The sequence below is a fragment of the Pinus tabuliformis genome, chromosome X (genome assembly GCF_031772625.1).
Source record: "Pinus tabuliformis cultivar Carrire ecotype Pingquan chromosome X, CPIR1, whole genome shotgun sequence".
NCBI classification, from domain to species: domain Eukaryota; kingdom Viridiplantae; phylum Streptophyta; class Pinopsida; order Pinales; family Pinaceae; genus Pinus; species Pinus tabuliformis.
In genome coordinates this window covers 1,490,097,718-1,490,120,239 of record NC_142308.1, presented here as the reverse complement: position 1 = coordinate 1,490,120,239, position 22,522 = coordinate 1,490,097,718, and the positions used below count along the sequence as shown (strand labels likewise).

Here is a 22,522-nt window from a genome sequence, read left to right as displayed (position 1 = left end):
ACCCTTTTTGGGTATTGGAGATCTCATGTGCCCAACCTCTCCACCAAATTTCGTGGTTAGAGCACATCCGATGCTACCCCAAATCAACACTCCCTCTTAGCAAGGACTGTGCTCTAGCAATACTCCTCACTGAGTATTACTCTGATCATCCGGCATCGGTACCTGCGTTGATGCTAGGCCTTCCTGCCCAACATCCTCTACACTGCTGCCTCCTATACTGCTGCCCATGGTTCTGCCACTGCCACTGCTGCATTTGTACGACAACTCCCTCTGCATCCGTGCTGCTGCTGGTCCTTTCTCCCAGCACTACATATGCACTACACCTGCCCTCTTCATGTTGCATCGTGCTGCCCACTGCTGCACTGCAACTCAGTTACTGAGAAGTAAGTAACTGATCTCCCAACTAACCTCCCCATTGGGCTATAAACACCCACTGATGTTGAAGCTCCCTCTGCTGCTGACAAGTGCTCCCTCTCTCTGACCTCTACGCTGCTGCAACAACTCCCTGCATCTCGCACCGTTGCACACCTCGTTGTGCCTTCTGCACTGGTGCAACACTCCTGTGCCTCTCGCACTGCTGCAGCCTGCTAGCTCTGCGCTGTCTTGGGACTCCTGCACTGTAGCTCTCTTTGTCGCTCCATCCGCATCTGTCTCTACCCACCCAGCCAGTCCTGCTACTCCTCGTCGGGGCTCCCGTAGCAAGGTCTAATCCAAGAGGCTGGGTACCTCAAGGATCCTGCCCCTCATCGCCTGTAGTCCATTTGACTACAGCTCGATGTCTCCCCACTTCCGCTCAAGTGGTGCGTGTGCACTCATGGCACAGTCATCGTCTGTCAAAACTTCCTTCTCTGCCTGTGTTGGCGCTGCCTTAGTCTCGGAAGACTCTCCCGTACTCTTCTTCCTTGGGCATTGGGTCGCATAATGACCCATCTCCCCATAATGGAAGCACTTTATCTTGAGAGATCTTTCTTCTTCTGCTTCTCCTGGGGGCCATTTTTTTTCCTCCTCCTGCTTGACCTTGATCCCTTTGCTGCTGCTACCTGTTTTCGACTGTCGCCTAATCTCTTCCTGGCGAAGAGTTGCCCACATCTCGTCCCAAGGTAGGAGAGTCCCTCTACCCAGATTGCTCTTGACAAACACTTCCCACTCTTTTGAGACAACATTCAGTGTTGTCCTCACCATAAGCTCCTGATCCGGTGTCGCTCTATAGCAGTCAACTGGTCTCAGATCTCATTCAGTCCTTCGAGGAAGGGGAGTCAATCGATTGACCCTTCTTCATCTGATAAGACCTCATCTGGTTCTCGAGTAGCATTCTTCTCTGCACAAAAGTATGTTGGTATAGGTTCTTGAGAGCCTCCCACATCCCAACTGCCGTTTCCTTCTCGGCTATATGTGGTACCACATGATCCTTGACCCCGTCAAGGATAATGCACTTGGCCCTCGCCCTCGCCTCTTCGTACCTGTCATTATCATTGGGGTCCACTGGGATAGGTACTACCTTCAAGGCGAAGTTCTTGACACGATTCTTGTCAAGCACTGATAAGATTCTAGCCTTCCAAACTGAGAAGTTCGATGCTCCATCTAGTCTATCCTGGTCTCTTACCCCGTGTAGTGCCATGACGCTCCTCTACTTCCCTCCTGGAAGTTCTTTGTTCGACTCCTCTGAGTCTCTACTTCCCGTTTGGAAGTTCTCTTCTGGACTCCCTCTGAGTCCTGATTTCCCTCCTGGAAATCCTTCTGCCGCTTGTCGAGATGCCCCCTACTTTGATCGTCTTGTGCAACTGCACTGCTGATCTGGATTCCTCGGCTAGAAACCCTCGATAATAACTCCTCTGGCCTTGCTTTGTCAAGTACTGTTCAGACTACAGTACCTCACCAGCTCCACTCTGCAATATTTCTACAGCCTTCTAGGCCCCAACAATTGCCTCTTTGTGAACTGCGTCAGCTCTTCTCTGCCCCACGCTGGCTCTGCGTCACCCTGGATGGGTCTGCGTTAGCCCTGGGATGCCCTCTGGCCCTCTGCATCAGCGATGTTGGCCTCTTTGAGGCTCTGCACAGTCCCCAACTTCTTCTGCGTGGCTCTGGCTGGCTCTGCGTCACACTTCCTGGCTTTTGCGCTACTAGAAACAACTTCTGTCACCTCGGGACAATTGTTTTCTGCTGCTATTGCTCCGCTTGGCTGATGTTTCTTAGTCCTCCTGTGATCTGCAATCACCCTCTGATACCATGTTGAAGTTTCTAATTTTACTTAGTTTAGAAACCCTTCATGCATTTTTTTTGATTTATTCCTACCTGCTTTTTATTTTTCTTTAACAAGTTATTTACAAAGTAAATACTGAAAATAAACACCAATGCATGCTCAACATATTAAAAATCAACAACTAAAAGAAACAAGAACAAACACACCACATGACACCATTATTTTTGGACCAATGTCCCTAGAAAAATCCAATGCGGGAAAACTGGTGCAGCTATTTGAGGGTTTTCTTATTAAGCAATATCAGAGTACAATCTGGGTGTCGTAATTGGCCTACCCAACAGAGAATTTCCTTAGAAGCTATACCTCACAATTTGAGAGAAATCTCCTAGCTGAAACCCCGGAAAACCCTTCTGGCAGCTCCTCAGCACAAAACTGCTCCTGCAACCCCAGCTTCTGCCCAATTTGGACTGTGTCAGCCCCTCTCTGTCTCACGTTGGCCCTGCGTCAGCCCCAGGAGGCCCTGCGTCAGCTCTGGGAGCCTCTACGTCAGCTACGTTGGCCCCTCTGGTGCTCTGCGCAGCACTTGGCTGCCTTTGCGTGGCCTTGCGTGAGCCCTTGCTGGCTCTGCGTCACCCTCCTTGGCTGTTGCGCTGCTCTCTCGGCACAATCTCTGCCTTGTCTGTTCCTCTATACTCAATGCCCTGCATCTGCTCTCCCGATCACTGATTCTATCTGTCTTAGTAAACCCCGCTCCAGAGAATAGAATGACTGATCATCTCGTGTAATCTCCATGTTACCCTCAAGCTTCCTCTTATACTTTTCCTGTTGACGATTCAACGACCGAGATTAAGTCCCTAATCAATGGCTAAGATTAGATTTGGCTTTATCCATGTCTTTTGGACCACTCTAACACAAATTCATATTAATACTCATTAATATTTTATTTTCCCTATGTTTAAATTTAGGGACTCCATTAAAAATATTAATTATTTTAATATCTCCTGATCTGTTTAGAATCTACCCAAACCCTTTCTGGGTATTGGAAATCTCATGTGCCCCAACTTCTCCACCAAATTTCATGGCTAGAGCACATCCGATGCTATCCCAAAATCAACAAATACTTCCACCTTTAACTGAAATAAAACATCTTTTGCTTTTCTTTTATTGGCAATCCACCATCGAAAGTCTCCTGGAGAACAACGATGGCTTCAAATCCCTCAAGCCATTTCAAAGCCACATCTTTGCAAGGGATTTCACTTGTAATATCCAAAATTTTGTTGCAACAAGAATCCCTCATAATAAGTAGCCATTAGCAACTATTTGACTCCAAATGAGTGATAATTTATTCTGTTAAAGCCCTATCTTTTCCATTTTTTCTTCAATTTCCTACACCATCTTTGGTACATTGGATCTATCCAAAGTTGTCTTCTCCCTATTTTCCTACTTTGTCGATATAGACTCATATCTTTGAGGAGGAGGATGAAGAAGATTGCACCTCCACTCCTGGATGTTATTCACCATCTTTCTATTCCTTAAAGCCTTCATTTATTTTGTGATATTCTTTCTATCCCTTCCTTCTTAATCCTATATGCTTCATGCATATTCACAGTGTTAAAGTGACCTGTAATTATAACAATGTAGGAAATGCAGTGAGGTCCAATCCTCTCCCTATCATTTCATTCAAAAAACTACTTGCACTGTTGCAGATAATTTAATGAGACCTTATGACCTCATCTTGAACTTCATTTGCAACTACTATGATTAAGCCCACAAGCAAAAGCTTTGTTTTTTCATTTTAGAGCTTGATACTTAAGTGCCTATTATTATACAAGCTAGTAAACGTTTCTATTGTATGTTATTGAACAAGAAAAAGATGATTGAGCCTTGAATTGCTTAGTCAATACTTGTTCAGTAAATACTAGATTTACCACACTTGAGTTTTTTACACTCCCCTCAACGACCATAAGGGTTGAAGCTAATGCTCCAATTGTATTAGCAATCTAAGAATCATATGTGCAAGGCTAAAGACTTTCACCAATAATTGAAATTACTAAAGATAGTCCATGTGATATGTTGGCCATAGCACACATTACATTTTCTTGAAATGCTTGTGCGAATTCTCCTTGCATCAACTCTTTTGAACAAGCAATTATTGCAACTATCAAACTTGAAATACCATTAGCATTTATAATATCATGTCTTACATCCTTCAACTCCGAAGAAGAGTTTTGAGCACGCCAACAGCCTCTATTCAAATTAAGATTTCATTTCCAAGTTGAAAAAGCTTAAGTAGTTGTTAAGTAGCTCCAGATTACAAAACTTGGGAGCAAACGAACTCTTCTACCAACATCATACTAGTAAGGAGAAAACATGCATTTGCCCGAGCAATCTAATGCCCATTTGTTAGTAATTTTACTAGGATATCCACAGCTCCTACTCCTATTGTTGTTAGCCAAAACCCCTCTGTATTATTCTTTAATGCTCCTGTAAGAAGACCATCCATATATTTCCCAACCTTAATGCCTAGTCAGAGCTACTCCTCAACCAATGGGAACAACTCCTTCAATTGAAAAAAAATAAAAAATTGAACCGACATTATCTTTCATATCACTTTGCGAGACTGCATACATTTCTTTTGCTACAACCACTTGAGCTTCTATTGAACCAAACTTGAGGAGGAATGAATCTGTCTTTGAACACCAGCACGTCATGCCGTCAGAGGGACTTCAAGCTTGGGGAGGAGGGTAAATTACTTATAGTAGTACCCTTCTAGTTGGAATGTTTGTAATGGCCAACAAGGTCACAATTTTAATATTTAGGCCATGTCCAAGCCGACTCAGGGGAAAGCCTTCTACTTCCACATTTGTAAAACACTTTATCATCAATAGAGATCATAGCTTCTATTATTACCAAAACATGTGCCATTTATTGGAAAATAAAATCAAGATATATACTACTTCATCTCAACACTTTTGTATAAGTTCTCTCAACCTAAAACCAAAAGTTTGTTATGACTGTCTTTGAGGGATATAGTGTTGGGAACCACAACATTTTTCACAATGATCTATTGAAAAAAAAAATATATGCTGGGATGTTAGACAGAGTGCCTAGAAAAATAGTCCAACGGAAGTGTCCTGTAGAACTTAAAGCATAACAATGTTTAAAAATTTTTGATGCATTTGTACAGGTTCAAACAACTTCCCGAATTTTTTTTTTTTGGGTGAGGGGTGGCCAGTTTCAACTTTCAACCTTTATTTGTGACTAGGTTTATTAGAACTAGCACCGACAAAAGAAAAAAATTAAAATTAAAAGTTAAAATGTCTTGGATTCAACTAAAAGGGCATGGTGTTGACTCCGGGGCATTGAGATTGTCATATTTTTGGTCAGTTTCATTTTTTGAACACGTAGATTTGACTAAAAGGACATAGTGTCAACTACAGGGCACTTAGATTGTCATATTTTCAGCCAAGTCTTGTTTTTCTAGCTAGTCTAAATTTATGCATTGATAAAATTCCAAATCAAACGCGTTAATTAAATTTAATTTCGATTGACAAAATTTTATATAAAAAGAAGCGAGGTTGCAGAGTTTTCTTGTTATCTATGTAACAATGGGAAAGAAAACCAAAACATGCACTGCCCAAATCTTTCGAGAAGAGCTCAAAAATGATTTAAATTCAATATATAACTAAGACAATAAACATAATAAGAAAGCTAAAGCCAAAAAAATACTTGCATTTCACACGAAATATGGAAAATGAATTGGAAAATAGTCCAAAAAAATTTCAAATCGATATATTTTTGAATGAAATTGCAATGCTTTGGATCTCAAAACCAAAAAATGTCTATCCTGTGTTCCTTGTTGGGTGAAATGGTTAGGTTGGGGATTTAGTGGCGGTTTTTCTCCTCGCGCGTCTCTGTGTTCCTTGTTGGGTGAAATGGTTATGTTGGGGATTTAGTGGCAGTTTTTCTCCTTGCAGCACCTCATGTATTCTGTGCAATTTTATTATGTAGAATTTTGGTGGCTTCTTGGTTGTTTTTTTTGGGTGGTCGGGTCATATTTAAATTTTGGCGGTTTTGTTTTGGGAGGGATATTAGATAGAGTGGTTGTTTAGGTATGATGTTCGGGACTTTATTTTTAATGTTGGTATTTTTTCTTACTATTAAGCATTCATTCTTTGAATAAGAGGTATAAGTTGTCTCCTCCTGAGACAATCGAGTGTTAGGATTTCAAGTGTTAGATGTTAAGGGGACGAGGGGAATGAATTGTCTAATTGTTGGAGGGTAGTGTTTCATGGTGTATTTGTATGGGGAAATATGTGGATGTAGGATCTTTAGGTTGATGATTTATTTTGTTAAAGGTTTGAGCTTAAGAGGTTGAGGATTAGAGGGCTAGTTGGTCAACACTTAATGTCTTAAATAAGGTTTATTGATTAGACCATGTGGGTTAAAGGGAAACAAATTATCCACTAACTCAAAGAAAACAAATGTTTATGAGCAGTTACTCAAAGAACACAAATGTTTTGAACACATAACTCAGATGTTTTGAACTTAAAACTCAAAGAGAACTTCTTTCATATTATAGAAACACACGGAAGTTTACAAGTGCCTTGAGTTGAGGTTTGTGCTCCCTCTTATAGGATGAGCCCCCGAGGTGTTGCTCAAGCGTAGGATTCTTCTCGATCCCTAAAGTGATTTGGCATATCACATAAAATCTTAATGATATGATACAAAGAGGAGATTTCATCTGGGGGAACCCACGGAAGCAATAATGCATGTACTAAAAAGGGATACAAAGTGGAGATTCCGACTGGGGGAACCCACAAAAGCAATAATGTATGTACTAAAAGGTTATATACAATAGATATTCCATCAAAGGAATTTACGGAAGTAATCATGTCTGTACTAAAAGCTGATACACAGTGGATATTCCAATTTCTTGAAACCCGCGAAAGCAAAACTAGGTACAATGATTATTGACACAGAGGAGATTCTTTTAAGGAGAACCCTCGAAAGTTTAACACAGACTAGGTACAATGATTATTAACACAGAGGAGATTCTTTTAAGGAGAACCCTCGAAAGCCTAAAATAAAATCTCTTTAAATATTTGGTTACCAGACTTTGGGGCTATGGTCAGAGTCATAGTCAGGATCATAATCATATTCATATTCTTCAATATACCTATCAAGACTTAACCCATGAAGCTCTTGTAACCATGATGGTTCCCTTCCAAAACTGGCTGAAAAAGTTGAGAAACACATAAATGGATCTAGCTTATCTGGGGGAATTCAGACTTTGCCAAAATAGTCAATTCCATTAGTAAAATTATATCTTGTAGGAGAAGTACTGTCTTGGTTGATCTCAATGTAGGTGCCCTTATATAACAAATCAAATTCAAATATATCATATCTCTCTGCTCCATCCTGCATGTCATTATACAAAATAGAAAGGGCAAACTGCTGGCAGAGCCTGCCTTGATCTTCTTTTCTGGGAACAAGTGAAACAAGTAGGAGATTCATCCAACTACTCCAATAACTGAATAGAGACATGATATCTTCACAATACATGATTATTGAAATTCTTTCATAAGCATGGGCATACTGAAGAATAGCATAATATTATATCCATCTCAGATTAGGATCAAAAATATATACTTAGTCTGTGATATGGATATCTTACTGCACCAAATTAAGCACGATTATTGTTAATAGGTGCTAATGGAATATCATAGTTGTGTCTTATATCTGAAGACCAAAACCACTTCTCCATAATGATCTTTTGGATTTCCATAGGTAAAAACTGATTTTTTTCCAAAAGGCAATCCACACAAAAGGAATAATGGCATGAAAAGCATAATGTGACTTGGGTTTTCTTCTTGGAGGAGGATGAACATTCACCAAATTCAAGTTTTTTGACTGCATATTCTGTTTGTATAATTGCTCCTTCTCTGGTCATTGAATCTGCAAGATAATTCTCTTTACCAGCTTTATATATGATATCAAAATCATATCCGTCTAACCATAGGGCCCATCTTAGAACTCTGGAATTACCTTGTTCTAGCAGTCTTTTGTTTTGCAGCGTTCCCTTCATGTGCCTGAGATCTATCTTAACAATGAAATGGACACTTTTAAGGAATACCCTGAATCTCTTTATACCTTTTTTTACTGTTAGAATTTCTTTATGGGAGGTAGGATAATTCTTTTCAGCATCTGAGAATGTGGCTGAGGCATATGCACACACTTTTTCCTTTTTGCCATGTTTCTGTAATAAAATGGCTGCCCAACAGTAATATGAGGCATCTGTTTCAAGAATAAATGGTAGGTCACTGTAGGGAAGAGCCAATGGTGGTAGTTGTTTGATTTTCTGCTTTATATTCTTGATGGCTTTGGTCATTTGGTCATTCCAACTGCTACCCTTCTTTAATCTTTGTTGCAAAATCTTTGTATCTGCAGCTTGCTCCGGATAAAATTCCCTGATGTAGTTCAAACATCCTAAAAATCTTTGCACAGTCTTAACATCTGGCAAATAATCTGGAAAATTTGATAAAGAATTTAATACATGTGGTTGTAATTCTATTTTGCCTTGAGATATGATTAAACCCAAATACTCAATCCGGGTTTGTGCAATGATGAACTTATCTGGGGAGGCAGAAAGAACCAGACCATGTTTGAAAACAACTTGATAAAATATTTCTAGGTGTTTTTTATGTTCACTAATATCTTTGCTGAAAATTAACAAATCATCTATGTAGATAATGATAAAAGAATAATCTCGGAAAAGATCTTCCATTCCCTTTTGGAATTCTGATGGAGCATTTTTCAACTCAAATGGCATAACTGTCCATTGAAACTGTCCTCGAGTTACCACAAATGTTTTTTTATATCTATCCTCAGGATGAATGCCAATTTTCCAAAACCCACTTTTAAGATCAAACTTACTAAACATATTAGTTTTAGCGATCTTTGATAACAACATTTCCTTATTAGGTAAAGGATATTTAATGGGCACAAGAGTTTCATTCAGATCTTTGTAGTTGATAACTAACCTCTTTCTTGCACGTTTTTGCTCATAGTGCTTGTTGACATAAAGGCCTTGGCATGCCCAAGAACTTTTGCATGGTTTTATCAGTTTTCTTTCTATTAAATTGTTAATTTCTGCTTTGCAAAGCTCCTGTTCAGACGGGCTCATGTGATTTGTTGATGCTTTTCGTGCTTTGACAGAGCCTTCTTTTTGAAATGGAAGTGAAACAAAATATTTCTCCTTGAACTAGAATGCATCAAGGTGTTCTGTTGTACAGTCATTTTTCAACTTATTTACAATATCAGATAGAATGGTAGGGCCATGGATTTCTGCATGCTTAACAATTTTCTGTATCTTGGGAAGATCTGTTACTGCTTCATCAAAATTGCTTACCTCATCATGTTTTACCCTGAGTGTGTATTTACTCTTTTAGTAGGGACTTGCACCTTTTCACCTTGAATGCTGAAAATTATCAGATTCTTTTCAATGGTAATTGGCATGAATCTTTTCATAAAACCCCGTCCAAGCAACATATCAGCACCGGTATCATAATTATATAAAGTGACATATGCTTCTTGTGATCCTAATAGTAATGGAAAGTCCGGAGCAATGTATGGAATTTTTATTAGCTGTTTATTAATTGCTCGAAACTGGACTTGAGTGGGTTGCCAATAGTACGCAGGAATGACTTTGAATTTACAACAACTACTCATGGCTCCAGTATCAATCTGAGCATCAAGAGTATATTCCTTGTAGCCTGATACTTTTATCATTATAGGGATGACCATCCTATCATCAATACCACTGAGATCATGAATGTTTTCATTACTGTATTGATTGGATGATAGTAATGGAGTTTGAGAGGAAAGGAAAGTAGAAGAAACAAACTGTGAATTCAAATTATCAAGTTCTTGCATGTTGACTTGAATCCTTTGCGCAAGCTGCTTCATCTGGTTTCTGTCTCTCTGGAGATCTTCTTCTACCCTTTTAATCTTGTCCAATAATTTTTCTGTAGTATTGTCAGCGAACTTTTGCGATGCTTTTGGTGTTGTATGCCAATCTGAAATCCCAAATTCTTCTCCTTCATTTATCCTTTCTGAAAGAGGTTGAGGAATACAAGCCTGCAATTGGTCAATTTTTTCTTGAAGTCTTCTGCGAGGAATAATCAAGCTAGGATGAAGAGAGGCTTTTTGTCACTGGATTTCTTCAATTTGATGTTGGAGATCATAAAATGAAAACATAAAACAATTGGACAAATATATACACTCGCTATTGTCACTATTTTTGTCTGAAAGAGATATTTTTTGAAATTTTTCGTCAACCTCATAGCTATTGTTTGAATCAGAACTATGAACAAAAAAACATTCAAAGTCAGAGTTTGTTTGGGAAACTAAGTCCCAATCGCTAGATCATATGAAGATCTGAAAATTTCAGTGATCTTTTTCTGGATTCCTTTTTTCCCTTTATTGGGACATCTATTAGCCCAATGACCAGTCTGACCACAAATAAAGCATTTGGACTGCTTAGCTGGTTTAGATCTTTTTCTGAAGACAAATCGTGACCTTCTGGCTGTGGGAGATCTTGACTGATATTGCTTTTTCTTAGTAGTAGGATATCTCGACTTACAAGAACATTTATCACTTTGGTTTTTCTGAGAACCTTTTTTAGAGGGGTTCTTATAACACCCAAAATGATATGTTTCAGTAAAGGAGTCACAGATGGTGGGGCTAAAATGCCACTGCTTTTTGACATTCTTACGAGTTTTGTAGGAGGCACACTCATTTTTCAGAATAGTAAGAATGTGTTGGTGAAGTGCAGCTAGAGACAATGTATCTATAGAAATATGTTGTGCTGACAGTGATTGTTGAACTAATTCAGGTATCTTGCCTAGCATGGAAGCTATGTAATGCCGGAGATAAGCCACATTATGGTGATCAGGGATTTTATAATAAAGACTCTGCATTGTGCAATAATACTCTGATAGCAAATCTAAATTGCACAATCGCTGACTCATAAACATTTGGGCATAATGTTCATTATCAGAGGAAATAATTCCCAGAAATTCATGGGAGAGAGCCATTAAGATAGCTTCCAAAGGATCATCATTTTCAAGAATTTATGTTTGCTCTTCTTTTTTAAGCGTTTCCCACCATAGTCTAGCATTCCCTGTTAGGTTCCATGTGATTAATATGACTACATCTTTCCATGAAGCTTTAGTGTCTGCTTTTCTCTGAGAAGCTATGCATTAATCTGTTGCAGAAGAATTAATGTCTGATCCCTGTTTAGACAATCAAAGTTGATGAAGAAAGTATTGTTTTGATTTCCAAATTTTGTTTGAACACTCATGTCATCTCTAACTTCTGCAGAGGCAAGATGTTGAGTCCAAGAATGGAATGGACTCTTTTTATGATGGGAACTAACTTCACCTTCTGATGTCTTTGCAGCTTTGTTAGAAAAGCTGAAGGAACCTGTTCTTTTCCGCTTAGTTGTGGAAGATCCACTTTCATACCCTGACTGGCTGGCCATCTTTATTTCTCTGGTGTAAAGTTCTGAAATCTTCTTTTTCAAAAGATTTAGTTTTTCTCGTGCCAACTCAGTACCTTTTGCTAAAGCTTCAAATTGACTTTCATTCTTTTAAAAAACTTTAAGAGTGAGAGAGAGTAGATGAGGACTGGGAAGCTTTTAACAAAGTGAATTTAGGGCCTTCCTCTTCTATTCATTCTGTTCAAATAGCCAATTACTTGAAAAAATTAAAATTGTTTTTTCATTAAATTTAAAAATACTATTTCATAACCAATTTCAAATAGCCATTACTTGAAAAACAATGAAAAATAAAATGTTAAAATTAGTAACAGTCGGATTGATATTCATCATCTACCAATGGATCTCAAATGTCCAAATCTGACGAGCTTGGTGTTTAATCTGAAGCATATTACGGAACCGTTTCTGTCCAATGTCATGTCACTTAGGGTTCTGGACTGTGTTTTTACTGGTCTAACCTTTACTTTATTGAAAGTTTATTAGAACCAGCAACAAGAGGCCGCCTGTGCTATAATCAGTGTATTAGTCTTTTCTGTTAGCGAAAGTTTATTGCAATTTTTAAAGGTGGCTCTTCATTTAATTGTCGTACAGCTGTAATTGCTAGAAATGGTGTTTTACAAGATAATAGTGTATTAAAGTTAGTTGTTGTCAGTTTGATAACAGTAGAGGTGAACAGTTTTAATGGGTTTTTAAGAGCTTAGGTGAACAGTTTTAATGAGCTTTTGGAGGAGGCAAGACTCCACAAAATAGCCAATTTCTTACTACAGATCTATAACAGCATAATCAACATGGAAAATAATCTGAATATGGTCTAAGTTGATAGTTGGTGGTCCCTTAGACCGTGAGGGATGTCTTTAAAAATCAAAGTAGTCTTATTTATAGACGAACTTGTATTTTTCACCGGAATTCACCAAAATACGGCAATACAATTTCTAGATTTTATGTTGTTTAAAATAAGTTTTTGGATGAATAAATGGATTCGGCACCATTCGTCTATAAGTTAGACTAGGCCTTCAAAAATATAAATGAAGACCACCCAAATGCTTTAATAAATGTAGTATAGTGGAACATTAATTTCAAAATATAAGTTACTGGAACGACAATTGTAAGCATTTACTTATGGTGGTTCTAAAATTTTTAGATCTAATATATCTATTAAAATGTGTACTGTATTTTAATAGTTTTGTCTATAAAGTAAGACTTTTTGAAAAGTTTTCTGGCTTATTTTCCAATGAAATTTGTCTAAAATTTGGTAGGGATTCATTGAAATTACAAGTTTGACAGGTGCACTATTCACAATTGAAGTGCCTCAGGAGTTTTTGAGAGTGTTCAATCCATATAAGTTGTCAAAAAACCAGTTTAAACAATACAAATCAAGATTTCACGAAAAACATATTTGTCAGATTCCTACCAGAAATCTGCCAGAAACTCCAAAGAATCTCACATATAAACAACTCCTACTTTCATTATGCACTAGAAACTCCAAAGAGTCTCACATATAAACAACTCCTACTTTAATTATGTGGAGTTTTTTTTTTAGTTAAATTTTGTTTGAAATTTTGAAGTGTTGAATTTTGCTTGAAATTATGTTGAGTTTTTTTGGACTTAGAAATTTTGATTTTGTAATTTGTATAATTTTGAGTGTTTGTTGGTTTTTTTATATGTTGATTTTTTTTTTAAACAACTAAAATTCATAATATTGGCAAAAATTGTAGAGTTAGATTTTAATAAAAAGGGTAAAACATCTAATAGTTAGAGTACATTTTATTAAAATACTTTAAATTTGAATATATATACTTTATATTCAAACATTATTTCAAATTTGCTTAAGTTTGTTGTACAGATTGTATGAGTAAATTAAGGATTTAGCATCCTTTACCCTCGTTGGAGGATATAACATTCTTGTTTGGTATTGTCTCCATAAGTTTCTATGTCCATCTTGTATTCATCTCTTAACCATTTCTTTTTGATCTATATATGTATGTTTCCACATCTTGTCACAATATCATATGTAGTTTTTTGGATTTATAATGTGAGTAGAACTTTGAGTTGTCCAACTTTTTGGGTGGACTCATCACCCATAATCAAGGAGATCAAAGTCCCTAATCTCAACTTCTGCTCACAATAAAAATCCGAAAACCTACATATAACATGTTTTGTTTTGTTTTGTATTTATTTATTTACTTTAGTTTTATGTTTCCAACCCTTTAATGTTATTAAAATGTGAGAATATTTGTTTGAAAGTTATCTCATTGTGCGATAATTGATATTAGTCTTTTGATAGTGAGAAAAAAGTAATAACTTTGTAAGAATATGGTGTTTGGAGATTTGGGTATGTGCTTAGTTTGTATTGCTTATGGTAATTTTATGTTCATTATAGATTCCAAAATATTGTAGAAATTGAATGGGCATGAACAAAGTCAACCATTTAACTTCACTCATACTTGATTGATTTCTAAAATATTCTAGAATATACGAAGTGTTCTTAATCACGTTAAGCAACTTCTCTTTTTAGAAAATACACAAGTGAGAGTGTTACAACTTTTCACTAAACACAAGATGGTACAGTGCCCTCTAAAACAAATGTCACATGTCAGATATGAGGAATCTAAAGAAAGGAGGAATGTGGAAACACCTTTAAATCTTGTAAAACTGATGAGAAGCCTAAAGGTTGGACTCCAAAGTTGTAGAGTAGATAATGAAATATTAATCATGGATTAGGAAAAACAAGTGAAATTGAATGTCATGTTGCTAAAAATTCTTTTTGAAATTCAAAAGCAATTGCAGTAGGGACTAACTGCAATTCTATGTATGTATGTGTGCATGTTCTTTCCTTCATCAAAGTTAACTCCGTAGTTCTGAGCTATGTGGGGACAACCCATTCTTCATCGCTGACCAAAATTATGTTCCTAGTGATAAGTCTATATATATTGCTCCATATTCTACTTCTTCAATGATAGAAAATTGTGTATCATGCCAAATTCCACTTCTCATCAACAAAAGGTTATGTATCACGTGGTTCCAGACTTCCAGTTAACAATACAAATTAATTCTTAATGTGCCAAGGTATGGGGCTTACTTAGCAATGAAGACAAATTTGAGCACAAAGGACATTTATGGTACCGAATAGGATTTTCAAGGCGAAGGTTGGTTCATATCAATAAAATGATCCCTTACTTGGATAGTCCCAACACTATCATCTTCCAGTGATATGGATTATGTAATGCTTCAAGAAGTCAATTTTATGTGAAATGGTTACCTGTATTAAACAAGACATCACTTTTTTGGCAATACAATGACATGTAATTCTCAAATTTCTCCTTTCCAATTATACAAAGGTGGGTATCATTAAAAAATACATAGGTATGGAGAGGATGATAGACATATCACATATATGTGTCTCTTTTAGTGAGACAAGGGGAAATTGGGCTCATCATGCCAAAAGGAAGGTTACCAATCTTAAATCACTACCAAATGACATGTTTTCTAGTTAAAAGGAATATTTAACCAAGATTAAGTTTAATCGTGACATGGAACATAACTATAATTTGTTCAAATTACAATTTTCTTAGCAATAAAGGAAGTCGAGCGTTTAACCTAAGATTTTGGAAAATCCATTGACACGGGTCCCAACTAATTTAGAAATCAAATGGAGGAAATCCCAAAGGTTGCATGTTGGGGCTTGACTCAATGACTATAACAATGGTTTTGGGAGGTGTGTAAAGATTTGATTCACACCATTAAAGGAAAAGGCCTCACCAAGACATTCTCATGCCTAAAGCCTTTAGAACTATATGTTGATCCATGCTTGGTCTGGAAAGGACCTAATGGTAGATTTTTCACTACACCCATTAGTTTACCAGATTTCGCTTCTTAAACCTTTAACTTCAATGCTTGATTTGTAAGTTAAAGAGTAACTATAAGGCCCACCAATACATACTTAACACTAGTAATCCATTAGCATTAACAAAAAGGTTATCTCATTTCCCATTTTATTAGATACAATCTCTAATCATTTCAATATTGAGAACATGAATTCCAACCAATAGTCATGATAACAACCAAGTCATTTTCTCTAGGGATACCATGTTTCCAAGGCTTTAATTAATTTCATTAACAATTTAAAACTTACTATGGTTATCCTTGTAGAATTTGGGTAAGAGTATGCCCCACCTATCATGGCCAATATGTAACTCCAGCCTATGGCTTGTGACATGAAAATATAATGAAGAATACGTGCTTTTACATATGTATGTATACAATTGGGTGAGTTAGCCCATAAAGTAGCATGGTTGCTAGGCCTAAATTTTGTACTCCTTAGCTCCAAATTAGGTCATAAGTTTTCAATAATATATTAAGAAAAGCTATGAGGACCCTTATGGTAAAATCCAAAGCCCTCACATTTCCATCCAATCACTAAAGAGGGAATTATCCCTTCAACCCAAGCTATACTCAATGGAAGGATACTATTTGAGGAATATTGTGAGTGTAGGGGTGAGTCTGAGGAGTAACACCAACCCCCCACATGCTTTCTAGCTTGAGCTGACCCTAGACCAAAGTTACCAGGGAAAGTGAGTATATCAAGGAATATTTTACAACACAACATCAAATGCTCTAGGAATACTATAACCCATTTAGTCTTCTTCTGAAACATAAGATTTTAGTTGTGAAGCCTATCATCAAGCTAAGTATCCAAGCTTTCAACGTCATCTTCAAAGACACTCTTCAATAACCCCAATTATTTAGCTATGATAGAAAAATCATTATCAATAATCCAAACTACATCAATCTCATAAATTGAACAAGTAACACAAGATGTACATGGAAACCCTTTCGAGAGAAAACAACAAAAATTCTTTATATGAAATATATTTTAGGAATCAACCCACTATTACATTAACATGTAGGTTACGGGATCTTGGCATTATGGCTATATGTTGTCCTTAATGTCAACCTAGATTATTACTAATGACTTCACATGAGCTATACAACATTCACATGAATAGTATAGGTGCATAACTGAGTAGGTTAATGTTGATTGATCATCAAGTCAAAGTGAAGTTAATTTGGATAATGTTGATTGGTTATTACTCAGTTGGTTAATGTTAATTGGTCATTGGTTATGACACGTGATGGTTATCATTGTGGAGATTAAATCTATTGGTCCAGTAAATTGCATACAAAATGTTTTACTTATTGTGGAGGTCACCATTATATATGGTTGTGGAGTTGGCCACGGGTGGTTATACTAAATTCATTAATGGACCAATTCACTTTCATAAAATATTTTTTTTCTTATAAATTATTCATGTGTGGTCTAAATTATGGAGATATGTATTCCGGTTGTAGAAGTCGATTTTGACATCCATAGGTGGAGTAAAACAATAATTTACATTTGGTAAATAATATCCTTGGAGTCTGTTCGAATTGGTCAGTGACGGTTGGGGGTAAATATTTGTTTGAATAAAGTAAATAAATATAAAAAAAATTCATTAATGATGAGGCTTGGTTTCAAGGTCAAATACCATCAACTTTTCAATATTTTGAGTTTGTGGTTTTCCTAATGGAGTAGTCTACCTAAGCGAAGGAATGGCCTGGTTTCCGTCACCGCCCGGAAAATCGTCCGACTCCAGCTGCCGGCAATCCCTTCGCCCTCCGCGACCCTCCCCTAGCTCCGCCACCCTCCTTCTTCGCCACCCTCCCCTGGCAATCCTGACATTCCCTGACAGAAAATCCGATCGGAGTTGGCAATCCTGACAGATCGGATCGAAGCTGGAATTGCAGCCGCGGAGAGTTATTGCCATTTCCAATTCGAAATGAGGAATTGCGATCCCGCGTGCTGCTCACTCACCTTCCTCCTCGACTCGACGCCTCCCGCTCTGCAATTCCTCTGCTCTGCAGCTTGCCACCCAGGTACAATTTGGTGGCACCTCCGACTCTGTTAACCATTGATTGAGACATGCACCATTTCTGTGAAAGTCGAGATCAAAAAATTAAAATTAAAATGCCTGTCGCGAATAACCATCTCTATCTCTGTGGATTGAAATTCCCTAAAATGCGAAATTGAAAAATTAGTAAAATCCTTCCGATCAATGGTTGGATTTGCGACAGGTTCCGTCCGAAATCGAGATAAGAAATCAAAAGTCTTAAGTTCTCCTAGGGTCATCGAATTCGTGAAAATTTAAGACTAGACATATTCGGGGTTAGTGGCGTTACCAAATCACGAATGACCACGAGTTGGTATCAACAAGGCGAATTTCGTTTCGCATTCAGACGGGTTGGTATTATATTATGCCCTGTTGAACCCATACAAGAAGATAAAATCGCCTGAGCGAATAATGCAGACACACGGCAAAAAAATTAACAGAAACTAAAAGTGAACAGTGCGAAATCAGAATGACCACGAGTTGGTATCAACCAGGGGAATTTCGTTCCGCGTTCAGACGGGTCGGTATTATATTATGCCCCGTTGAACTCCAATAGAAGAAGATAAAATGGCCTGAGCGAATAATGCAGACACACGGCAAAAAAATTAACAGAAACTAAAAGTTAACAGTGCGAAATCAGGCATCTCACAACTAGGTTAATCACCTATACCACACCAGAAGAAGAAACCTCCATATAACTTCTAGGTAATGAAAAGCACATCATGACCCAAAAACCACCCATGATGGTACTCTGAGCAAAAAGTACAAGCTAGAAAAACCAGCCATCATGGTGTTTTGACTAGAAAGCACAAAGCCATTGTTTCAATCTATTGTTGATGAACTACAACAGCTAATCCAAACCATTGGTTCATTAACTACTCCTTTGGATTTGCGACATTACTAATTTGAGTCTGTGGCTGTAAGGTTAATGCATTTCTCTATTTTCTGCCTATGGCCTATTTATGAGATACAATTCTATATGTATTCAAGTAATAATACCTCAACATGTCGTAGTAATAATTCAGGTCCAAACATGTCGTAGTAGTCAAGGTCATACTTAGTACTCCCATTTACAATCATATATAGGTACTAAGCATCGGCAGTCATGGAAGAGGAAGTGATATGTCATCACTTCCTTGGCTTGTGTTGTGTGAAGAAATAGATTTCTATGAGATAAATTTGCTGAAAGAGCTCATCGAGCTCTGGAGTATATCATGACTGTTGATTGATGTAGAAATTTCACTGGAGAACAATATGAAGAGTCAAATTGACACACTATTTTGTGCAGAGTAGAGCTGAGCTTTATAGTTTTGGCTATAACTAAGTTCTCTGTTCTTGATAATAGTGCTGGGAAATAGCTTCAAACAATGTCTCAATTCTCTTGTATTTGATACGTCATCAGCGTAATCTTTTCTTTGCGATAAAGGTTTTTCTCTACATATAGGAGCTTCAGTTCTATAATTTTAGATTTAGATACAAAGCACCATTCTCCATAGATGCAATGTTCATGAGACATAAGTTGATTTCCTGAGGAAAGGCAAATCACTAGGGTGTGGTCTGAAGGATATTTTATAAGGAGTTACCACATTTGATGGTGTAGTTGTTGCTAGGTACAAATATTATTTTTGGTGAGGTGTTTTTCATTATATAGTTGAAAATGAATGTGCTAATGATATTTGAAAATCATCCTAACAATCCTCAAAAGTATTCTCATTGATGTTCTTTTATAGAAACACCCACAGGGGAAAGAGACGATCATCAAGAAAGAAATCAGATGGGTCAAATACCATTTATTGACCTATACTTGGACATAGCAGAAGGTAACAATCAGCTTCCCTTACAAACAAATCAAACCCTTGCATGCCTTAATTTGGTACTCCCAATGATTAATTTATTAATTAGAGTTTGTCAAACAAGATGCCCAATGAAAAAACAATTTCTTTCAGCAAAGATTAATATTCATGACTCTTACTAATTATTTATTGTTCATTAACTACTCCTTTGGATTTGCGACATTACTAATTTGAGTCTGTGGCTGTAAGGTTAATGCATTTCTCTATTTTCTGTCTATGGCCTATTTATGAGAAACAATTCTATGTGTATTCACGTAATAATACCTCAACATGTCATAGTAATAATTCAGGTCCAAACATGTCGTAGTAGTCAAGGTCATACTTAGTACTCCCATTTACAATCATATGTAGGTACTGAGCATCGGCAGTCATGGAAGAGGAAGTGATATGTCATCACTTCCTTGGCTTGTGTTGTGTGAGGAAATAGATTTCTATGAGATAAATTTGCTGAAAGAGCTCATGGAGCTCTGGAGTATATCATGACTATTGATTGATGTAGAAACTTCACTGGAGAACAATATGAAGAGTCAAAGTGACATACACTGTTTTATGCAGAGTAGAGCTGAGCTTTATAGTTTTGGCTATAACTAAGTTCCCTGTTCTTGATAATAGTGCTGGGAAATAGGCTCAAAAATGTCTCAATCTTCTTGTATTTGATACGTCATCATCATAATCCTTTCTTTGTGATAAAGGTTTTTCTCTATATATAGGAGCTTCAGTTCTATAATTTTAGATTTAGATACAAAGCACCATTCTCCATAGATGCAATGTTCACGAGACATAAGTTGATTTCCAGAGGAAAGGCAAATCACTAGGGTGTGGTCTGAAGGATATTTTACAAGGAGTTACTACATTTGATGGCGTAGTTGTTGCTAGGTACAAATATTATTTTTGGTGAGGTGTTTTTCATTATATAGTTGAAAATGAATGTGCTAATGGTATTTGAAAATCATCTTAACAATCCTCAAAAGTATTCTCATTGATGTTCTTTTATAGAAACACCCGCAGGGGAAAGAGACGATCATCAAGAAAGAAATCAGATGGGTCAAATACCATTTATTCACCTATACTTGGACATAGCAAAAGGTAACAATCAGCTTCCCTTACAAACAAATCAAACCCTTGTATGCCTTAATTTGGTACTCCCAATGCGTAATTTATTAATTAGAGTTTGTCAAACAAGATGCCTAGTGAACAAACAATTTCGATCAGTAAAGATCAATATTCATGACTCTTACTAATGATTTATTGTTCATTAACTACTCCTTTGGATTTGCGACATTACTAATTTGAGTCTGTGGCTGTAAGGTTAATGCATTTCTCTATTTTCTGCCTATGGCCTATTTATGAGATACAATTCTATGTGTATTCAAGTAATAATACCTCAACATGTCGTAGTAATAATTCAGGTCCAAACATGTCGTAATAGTCAAGGTCATACTTAGTACTCCCATTTACAATCATATGTAGGTATTGAGCATCAGCGGTCATGGAAGAGGAAGTGATATGTCATCACTTCCTTGGCTTGTGTAAAATGAATGTGCTAATGGTATTTGAAAATCATCCTAACAATCCTCAAAAGTATTCTCATTGATGTTCTTTTATAGAAACACCCACAGGGGAAAGAGACGATCATCAAGAAAGAAATCAGATGGGTCAAATACCATTTATTCACCTATACTTGTACATAGCAGAAGGTAACAATCAGCTTACCTTACAAACAAATCAAACCCTTGCATGCCTTAATTTGGTACTCCCAATGCTTAATTTATTAATTAGAGTTTTTCAAACAAGATGCCTAGTGAACAAACAATTTTGATCAGTAAAGATCAATATTCATGACTCTTACTAATTATTTATTGTTCATTAACTACTCCTTTGGATTTGCGACATTACTAATTTGAGTCTGTGGCTGTAAGGTTAATGCATTTCTCTATTTTCTGTCTATGGCCTATTTATGAGATACAATTCTATGTGTATTCAAGTAATAATACCTCAACATGTCATAGTAATAATTCAGGTCCAAACATGTCGTAGTAGTCAAGGTCATACTTAGTACTCCCATTTACAATCATATGTAGGTACTGAGCATCGGCAATTATGGAAGAGGAAGTGATATGTCATCACTTCCTTGGCTTGTTTTGTGTGAGGAAATAGATTTCTATGAGATAAATTTGCTGAAAGAGCTCATGGAGCTCTGGAGTATATCATGACTATTGATTGATGTAGAAACTTCACTGGAGAACAATATGAAGAGTCAAAGTGACATACACTGTTTTGTGCAGAGTAGAGCTGAGCTTTATAGTTTTGGCTATAACTAAGTTCTCTGTTCTTGATAATAGCGCTGGGAAATAGGCTCAAACAATGTCTCAATCTTCTTGTATTTGATACGTCATCAACATAATCTTTTCTTTGTGATAAAGGTTTTTCTCTATATATAGGAGCTTCAGTTCTATAATTTTAGATTTAGATACAAAGCACCATTCTCCATAGATGCAATGTTCACGAGACATAAGTTGATTTCCAGAGGAAAGGAAAATCACTAGGGTGTGGTCTGAAGGATATTTTATAAGGAGTTACCACATTTGATGGCGTAGTTGTTGCTAGGTACAAATATTATTTTTGGTGAGGTGTTTTTCATTATATAGTTGAAAATGAATGTGCTAAATGTATAGGCTTTGTCACCGAGTAAGTGAAAAATTGAAAATGAATGTGTTGAACGTATAGGCTTTGTCACCAAGTGATACATTTAGCACATTCATTTTCAATTTTTCACTTACTCGGTGACAAAGCCTATACGTTTAGCACATTCATTTTCAACTATATAATGAAAAACACCTCACCAAAAATAATATTTGTACCTAGCAACAACTACGCCATCAAATGTGGTAACTCCTTATAAAATATCCTTCAGACCACACCCTAGTGATTTGCCTTTCCTCTGGAAATCAACTTATGTCTCGTGAACATTGCATCTATGGAG

General features: G+C 36.9%; 1 long non-coding RNA gene across 6 annotated transcripts in view; it reads left to right on the top strand.

Moving 5' to 3' along the window:
* LOC149145643 (uncharacterized) overlaps positions 1–22,522 on the top strand; it is a 62,382-nt gene that overhangs the window by 11,693 nt on the left and 28,167 nt on the right. For 2 of the 6 annotated variants that reach the window (XR_016264050.1, XR_016264049.1), the window contains one exon: positions 11,663–12,011. The exons of 2 other annotated variants lie outside the window; for them this stretch is intronic. This is a non-coding gene — a long non-coding RNA (uncharacterized LOC149145643). 2 more of the 6 variants (XR_016264048.1, XR_016264053.1) reach the window with 2 other exon arrangements.